At 31.4% G+C, this 9,325-nt stretch overlaps 1 protein-coding gene across 2 annotated transcripts in view; it reads left to right on the top strand.

The window, feature by feature from the left end:
- The first annotated feature begins 471 nt into the window (after window positions 1-471).
- Window positions 472-9,325, top strand: part of LOC129952495 (putative ferric-chelate reductase 1 homolog) — a 40,147-nt gene continuing 31,293 nt past the window's right edge. The window contains exon 1 of one of the 2 annotated variants that reach the window (XM_056065095.1): window positions 472-637. The gene's annotated coding sequence lies outside the window, so the exon portion shown is untranslated. Of the gene's footprint in view, window positions 638-686; window positions 1,047-9,325 lie in introns of those variants that run through there. The other variant, XM_056065094.1, reaches the window with a different exon arrangement.

Genomic DNA, 9,325 nt, shown 5'->3' with positions numbered 1-9,325 from the left:
TAAAGGCCATTATGTTTAAATACTATTCCATCAGACAACAACAACACGATGACCGATGCGAGACGCCCGCCATCGCCAGTTTACTTTTTGGACAAACTTTAGGAAAACCCATGACAACAAGTCTCTCATAATGACCACAATAATAATGATTTCGTGTTAACTTTAAGAATGCGGTTCTTCATGCTCGTAGGTACATTCATTTATAATTTTTCTCAATGAATCACCACCGAACTGGTATTATCTTAAATGAGAATTGAGAACCAACCTGTTGTACGAAGAACGTATACAAGCTTGCTGTAAGAGGTACGTTACAAAAGTAGGTACACTGTCTGGGTTCTTGTGCTCATTTACTTTCGATAGATACTACAAAAATTGTAGTTTTACTCCGACTCCGATCCCACCCAAAACCTACGCTACGAGAAAATAAAACCTGATAGTCAAGAAAAACGTGTAGCTGTAGCTTGAAGCTCTAACTCCAAAACTAATAAACCTTTCTGCTCTTGGAATTCCAGCTCTGCGAACTGCGGATTGCGGATTGCGAACACCGCGCAGCTATGTCGAAAATGTTCAATAGAGTGGAAGTGGAAGAATGTAAAACTTGCCAGTAATCCAGCCAGTCATCAGATTGCCAGAGAAGGTGAACAGGGGAAAGTAGTAACAGATTTATAACTGCTACCAGATAGACAGCTAACCAGTCTTTGGTTAAGAAGTTAGCAATTAGTTTGAAACTTACTGTCGAGACAGTTGGATCGGTTTCGGTGGTTTCTTCGTTCAGTTAACGCGGGCTTATTCATCTGCTTTCGTTATCGTTTCTGTTTTCGGTGTCACGACTCACGAGTGGCAAAACAATAATAATTTTTCAATAAATCTCCTTTCGGCGGCGCGCGGAGAGGTTAAGAAACGTGTGTCTTGACCGCATAGTACATACCTATATAAGTCACGGACTGTACCAATAGTTTAAACGGTGATCTGCGAAGTGATTGAAGAGTTTCACTCACCAGATAAATCAACATCTCCACAAGTGAAACGTTAATCAATTTCAGAAGGTATGATGGGGTTCGACATTAAAAAAAAAATAGCAGTGTTTTCAAGTCGTTTTTGTGTTTGAATGTTATAAACCACACCCGAAGGTCACTGGTTCTCATCGGAATGCTAATTTTTTTCTATTTAACGTATCTCCAAAGTCGGCTGTCAAACCGATGCGATGAAACCAATTTTATTTCAGAACCTGTGATCCGTTTGGATGCACATTAGTTTTTGTTTTCTTTTGCAAATTGCTGTTTACCAAATAAAGAACCACCTCTATTTCGACGATTAGGGCATGCAATACCATTTTTGTGATTATCAGGTTGGTGACCTACTAAATCAAAGAGAGCTTCGAAAATTTCGTTGAGGAAATAGTGTCAGAACTGTTATGGAAGTGTAATTTTCTTATGTGCGACTTTCAACAATAAAAGGTGGAATGTGAAGTTTTGAGATTAATTAGATATCGTTATTTCTTGTGTCGCGGGTAAAATTTAATTTCAAATTTAATTTGCTTCACAAGAGAGTGTAAATTGATGTTTGAATTGAGAGTTGTGTACTAAGTAAGTAAGTTGTAAAATTTGGCCTCGTTCTGAATTAATTTTAATATCTTTCAAACGAGAACGACACGACGTCATTCGATTGAAATCACGATTATACTAAGTTTTAAATAAATATTTAAAAGAAAAAAAACTCATTAGATATTCAATTTGCGTAAATATTTATGGAAGAATGTAATTAAATTAGAAATCTTAAAAATAATTATGTGAAAAATAAAACCAAGTTCTGATCTTTCAATTAAAACGGATATTGTTTGGTTATTAGTTATTACAATTCAATGTTAAACTATTTACGAGTAACGTGGATGTTGCATTTGAATGTGAATTGAAACAATTGAATAAATAAAAATGAGAAGAAAAAATAGAAGTACACGAACAGGAATAAAGTGCAAAGAAGTTAATGCAAATATTTAATGTTATTCATCAGAAGCAAACAAAAACCTTGATTGAACTGTCAATGGAGTGTTGTTGTTGATTTCTTATAAACGTGATGTCATGTTATGTTGAATATTTAATACACCTATGCATTTGTGTACATTTTATCGTTGTCTTTTTTTGTTTTTGTTTATTTGTTATACTCGAATCGTACGAGAGTAGGTGGTTTTTACTTGAAAGTGAAATATGAATGATGTAAGATTTTTTACATAAATTTTGCAAAATAACCTTTTACATACTAGTTTTTAAATTATACACAATATTTGTATACACATACAGTAAATGCCATTGGTATTCGGTTTTTTGTTTCTTTCGATAAAAACTACTTTTCACTTTAAAATTTAAAAAAGGTAAAAAACAGTTTTCCTTTAAAATATTTTGTATTTAATAATTTCAATTTATATAAATTTTAATTAAAATATCAAACAAAATTAAATAAATAAAGAATACGACAACTCCAAAAAATAACACTTCAATAATATTCGTTTTTTTTTACATTCTTTTATTAACTTTTTAATTAATCTTTCTTACCATTGATCTTAATATTTTGTTGGATACCCTTGATTGGATAAAACTCCGTCCAGTCGCTTGGGCATATTTTTTATAATTGTTTGAAGGTATTCAATGTCTATTTTGCTTCATTCTTCTTGGAGTCTTTGCATTAGTGCATTTATTGAAGAGACAGGGTTTTCGCGAACTCGACGGTACAATTCATTTAAAAAATTCTCGATTTGGTTAAGGTCTGGAAATTGTGGAAGAGTTTGGATAACGTACGTAGGTATCAAAACATAAGAATTAATACAGGGTCCGGCAAAAAGATCTCCCATGTTTTAAAAGGCAATGACAAATAAATAAACAATTTAACAGAAAAATTCTATTGAATTTTTTAAATTAAATATTATGCCATTTTACATTAAAATTACTTAGTTTTAAACATTACATCCGTTTAAAAAATTCGTCTTACACTCCTACAGACAATCCAAGGGCAGCTGCATGTTTAAGTGCTGAACGCCTCGGAAATTGATGGATAGACGCACTTACACGTGCCCCATTATTCGGCGTTTTTGTGGTTAAAGGTCAGACAATTTTATCTTTAGCGCAGAACCCGTTGCTCTAAAGTTTGATAACCAAACTTGATTTGTTTTTCTATCCGGAACAGGATCATGTCGTCCAAGTTGAAATCGAATGCGAAATGTTCGCTGAGTAGTAATCGCAGAACCACCATTACGGATATATTCCTCTGCGACAAATGCGCTATGCTCACCGTGCCACTCCATTATGATTACTAAAATCGGCACGTAGACCTCTATCTATCTATACCCGGAATACCATTTTATCTATAAATAGCTTTAAATATAAAGGTCTAAAATTACGGGAGGTTTTTTGCCGGACCCTGTACTTTCGTATTGCATTATATATGTGCATCGAATCTAGAATGTGCAACACACAGAAGCTTTATGTGTACCAAATGGGATCATGACGAAATCTAGAATGCCAAAAATCTCGAATGCCGAAAATCTCGAAAATATAAAAAAATTATCTATAACGCAAAAATCTCGAATCCACAAAAATCCAGAATTAACCAAAATCTCGAAAGACTCTAGAAAAAAATCTCGAAAAAAAATAAAAATTCGAGATTTTTTTGTTTGTATTTTTAACAGTTAAAACTCAATAAAACACAAATACATCAGTTTACCCAATATTTTATTTCTGATTAAGAAAAATATTTGCAAACAATAAGAAATGTGCAATTGAATGATTCATAACTTTACTTGTCATCTTCAAGTTTGTTAAGGAGAAGTAAGTTATTCGCGTGAATTTTAAACATTGCCTCAAAAATTCAAACATACATTCTGGATTTTTGCATTCGAGATTTTTTTTTCTAGATTCTGGCATTTCGAGATTTTATTTTCTAGATTTTTGTGTTCGAGATTTTTTCCATTCTAGATTCTTGTTTTCGAGATTTTTACTTTCTAGATAATTAATTTCTAGATATCGTGGTAGACCCGTACCAAATTACTAAATATGTAAAATTGTATAAATATCTTCAATTAATATTGATAAATGTTTAATTTGGCATCGGTCTTAATGCAGTCCTATTATAAAACCTTCCGATCGTGTTCCTATAATTGTTCTCTATTACCGGGGCGAAATCGGATAGGATAATAAATAGTTGATTGTCAATTTTTTGATATTCGTTTTATCTATTTATCTCTTTACCTTTTTCTATAAACATGTTTGAGACAGCTTTAATAATTGGAACTTTGGCGATATCGACTATCAATTTATTGCACGATCGCGATCGTTTTTATTTTACGAGATACGGGCCCAGAGCTTCCAACTGAAAAACATAACAATGTGACAACAGACAGTTCAGGGTTGGTAAACATGGAGCTATATACAGATTGCATTGATGCATGATTGGATCAAAGTGATACTAATTTTTTAAACCAAATAATCTTCAATAGAGTGGCTCATTTTTATCTTGATGACCTAGCGAGTCGTCAAAAGTTTCGCAATCGGTTCAATAACGAGCGAGTAATTAATTAAGAACCAAAATTATGCACAACGCGTCACTGTTTAGTGTGGACCTTGAACTGGAGGGATTATCGGACCATTATATTTCAAAAACAGGCAGCAACAATCAATAGAGTTCTTAATCGTGATATGATAACTCAGTTTTTAATTTCTAAATGTCAAGATATGGATATAGTTTCAATAAGATGGTGACACATGACAATTAATTATAAACATAATGTATATAATTATTCTGAACTTAGCACAAACTATCTAAATCTTTAACGAGAATTCGATATTCTAATTAAATTCTTATATCGAAATTACATTTTTTCTATTGAATGTGAACTCAAATTAAGAGGAGGTTTTATCTAAATTGAATGTTAATAAAAGTGGAGGACCTGCTGGGGGTCACTGCTATTTTGTAAAAAAAATGTGGTATTGCAATAGCTCAACTACTATTGTGGATTTTTAATCTCTCAATAGCCAAAGGGCAATTCTTGGATTGCTGGAAGTTTTCATTCTTATCGCCAATTTTTAAATCGGTCTCGAAGCAGGATCTAACCAATTACAACCGTGCAAATTTAGAGCGTGTAACAAGAAAGGAGATTCTAGGAGTAATCTTATATACATAATACATAACTTTCCTTCTTACCCCACTATGAGGTTATCATAAACAGGGCAAATCAAATGCTTGGTTTCTTAAAAGGAAACACCAATGAATTCTCAGATTCATATCTTCTTTAATACTATAGCATTATTTGGAACCCTTATTACAATAATTCAATAGACAGAATTCAAAAAGTTCAGAAACATTCTACAAGGTATGCATTTTATTAGCTAAACTCCAGGATTGTATGGCCTTCTTATTATATTCGATGTTTTTTATTTGGTATGCAATCTCTTTATGATCGTAAGGGTTATTTTTCAGTAATGTTTATAGGAGACATAGTAACATTTCATATCAATTGTCCTCCTCTACGAAGACTAGTTAATTGTGTAAATGCATCTTCTAGAACTACACGCTACCGGTTTAATTCTTATGAGCAGTTTCATGGTACAAATTATGGCAGGAATGGACCCAATATGATTGATTTCAATCTTGATGTTTCGAGAGAATCATTTAAGAAATATGATTTAAATAATATTTAAACTGTCATCTCCTAAAAAAATTAAGATTTGATCTTTTTTATCATTAAGTTGTATTTATTAATTATATTATATTTTGTATTAGCATCTTGTCTATAAGATTGTAATCTGATGAAATAAAACTTAAAACTAACTAAAACTAAACTAACTAACTAAATACTTAATGTCGAGTCATTTCTTAGTCGTCTGTTTTTGCGATTAGAATGGACCACCCAGGTCTTTTTTGAAGTGAAAAGTCTATAAAAAACGACCAACAACACTTGGAATTGACAGGTGTTTTAATGATATTCAGCCATCATATATGAAACGGTAATACAATATTTTTATAAAAGAGAACGTACAAAATTAAGTTAACTAATTAAAAATCAGTATCAGTGAATTTTGGAACACCTTTTATAACAAAACTGATCCAAATCTATTTTTATCTTCGCTCTAGTCAATTATCGGAATTTTTAATGACAGATTTTGTTTTTTTTTGAGGATATGATTCCACCAAATCAATTAAACATAGATTGCTTAAAATCAAGGCTAATTTTTGGTGAACTATCGGAAGATGTTGCTTCTATTTATCTATTATATTAATCGAACATAATAAAATAAATATCTTGCAAAATAAAATACAATACCAAAAAGCTTATGAAAAATCTATTCATTCAATAAATTTAAGAAAAAATAAAAAAATTAAATTTGTATAGAACTTTGTGTATATTTCTATTAATATTTCATTAAATTGTATTCTTTATATTTTAATTTTGTATTAAATTTTATTTACTTATTTGGTGTTTTTATGTATGTGTTCTAACTTTTTAAATATCAAATTCTTTCAGCCTCATAACATATTGGTCGCATTCACATAGCTAGTGGCTACGTAGTTAAGGGATTCTTATTGGCTTAATCTAACTACAAAAGTAGTTGAAATTTCCACTCAGATGTAGTGTACAAAATTCAGCTACAACATTAGTGGAGAATGATTGTGACGTTTCACAATCAGCTGCTCGGTAAACCACACGAATTCAAAATGAAATAAATTGTTAAGTATTTAAATACTAATATAAATCATTTAAATTGTGTCTTAAATTTGATTTTATTGAGTTTAAAAACACTAAAGATAAAGATAAATGATAGTTCCAGATTGACTAGCTTTGTAGTGTAGTTTTGAATTCACAAAGCCAGTTGAATTTTGACTACGTAGCCACTAGCTTTGTGAATGCGACCATTGCTTAATGGAATTAAAATTAAATACACAAATACCCAAAGTTAACACAAACATTTAACAATCCGAATGTTTTCAAAGACATTTTAAAGATTTATTTCCACTTGTAGTTATATGTAAAATAGCTATGAGCCAAATTGAAAAACTATAACTTACTTACTTAAGGTGGCGCTACAGTCCTGTGTGAACTAGGGTCTCCAGTTTCGCGCTCTACATGTCTCCAGTTTCGCGCTCTAAGTTGTTACCGCGCGCCATCTGATCCGCGGCCTTCCTCTACTGCGCTGTCCTGTGGGTGTGGATTCGAAAACTTTCCGGGCCCGTACAGCTCGTCGTTCCACCTTCTAATCCACTCCTCTTCAATGCATACGGGACCGTAGATCACACGGAAAAATCGTAAGGTTCTGTTAAGTTGTTTCCAACCTTTATGGAGCATGAAAAACTATAAGAATTTCTTTAAATAGCAAAATGTTTTCTTTTTACATTGTTAAAAGTATTCAAAATTGATTGAATCGATTTTTCCCAAATCAATTTACTTACACTTTTTTCTGTAAATTTTAATTAAAAAAGCGTTTCCCATCCTAACATCTTCCTGAAAGCACAATTTATTTAAACACTCAACATTCTATGAATTTACACTGGATACTCTTAATATTTCATCTGTCGAAATTATAACGTCCCTTATAAACATCTTTCTTAATTAACTGCACATGAAATCGTTCCCAGAGAAGGCATGCTACTGATAAGGATCAATAGAGTCAGAAACTATCGCTCGGTACAGCAATTTTTTTTCTCTTTGAAATAATAGAGTACTTTCAAAAACTTTCTTTTATCCTTTTTAATTTTGAAAAACAAGACTATTATCTGAAAATAAATAGCACAATTAAGCAAAAACAACAACACTAGGCAATTTGTCGGAAGAATCTTATAAGATTTGTTAATCAGTGAGACCTTAAAAGAAAAAAACTAGTCTAATCCAGCTTTTTTCATTTAAAAATACTTCTTATAAATACACTAGCTCTGACAATAATCTTGTATAATATATAATATACAAAGTATAAGGTGAACGTTTTAGTCTTTATTACTTTACTTTCTTTTTGTTTTGACATTTATGTCAGCAACATAATACCAATCATTTGTTAACTATTTCCTATTAAAAACAACACCGCAATCAGTCAAGGTGATATGTGGTTGATCAATAGTGAACACTTGCCATTGTAACGTCTCAGACAGAAAATTTATCAGTCTCGTGGTTTTCGCTCTTTAAACAAGGCTTCAATTAAAAATAAATTAACTGCTCTATTTATACATAAATATAAAAATTATTTAGGTGTTAACTTGAATGCAATGTTCTTTTAATATCGCTACAGGAAAATATGCACTTTAAACCACTAAAACAAGATTTATTGATGTATTTGATATTATATGTCTAACATTAAGTTACAATGTTGACATGATCGTTTCAAAAATAGTATATGACGATTTTTGATTGATTGCATTTGAAGTTTTAATAAACAATTATACCGGAGACGGTCGATATAGTGAAGCAATAAAAACCAGTCATGTTCACTATTTCGAGCGGGAAGCTGGAAAAGCTTTCCAAAGTTTAATTTGATAAAAAATGCACATTTTGTTCAGTGTAAAGGTAATTATATTTATTTAATCAATAAACTAATATTATAATTAAGTTGAAACAGCAAAACGAACACAAAAACAATTCATAATATATACGTATATAAAATAACATAAAACAAAAACATTTTAACTCATAAAAAAAAAAACGAAAAAAGAATTACATTTTTGGAGTAGTTTGTCACTTTTGTCTAACTATTTCCTAAATTTAAATTAATTTGAATGGCTTTTTCTTGCAATCAAAGAGAACAACAGCATCCTTTGAAGAAACGGAACATGTTGGTCGCTCCATTACCAACTGCCCATCTTCTTCTTCGTATTCGTTTTCGGCTTCTTCAATATCCAACAAGACTCTATCTTCGTTCCAATTGCCTATGTCTCCAGGTGTATGCGTTATGCCTTCGTTTAGATAATTGAGTAGTTTAATCACTACTTCAGAAATATTTGTGATGTCCTGTTGCCTAAGAAAACTAAGTTGAATACCAAATGTTTGTTGGATTCAAAAATAATTTTCCAACACTTTGCAATGACTGCACCATGTACGCTATCCCAAGTCGATCGTAAATTAAACACCGCATCCTTAATCGTGATTTCTTTTACCGCTTGGCAAATATTTTCTAAAGCGACATAAGAAAATTTTACGTTTTGTATATTTCTTGCATCTTTGTTATCATTTCACTACCTACCTTTTTTAGCTGAAATAATTGACAACAACAAGCTTTTTCTATAAAAAAATTTTGTCAGTCGGATTACGATTTGGTCCATCGGTTGAATGTTATGCAGCCATCTGATGTTTGAA

The sequence above is a fragment of the Eupeodes corollae genome, chromosome 3, assembly GCF_945859685.1.
Source record: "Eupeodes corollae chromosome 3, idEupCoro1.1, whole genome shotgun sequence".
Taxonomy (NCBI): Eukaryota; Metazoa; Arthropoda; class Insecta; order Diptera; family Syrphidae; genus Eupeodes; species Eupeodes corollae.
Note: the sequence above shows the minus strand (reverse complement) of the source record. Positions and strands in the feature narration are given on the sequence as shown.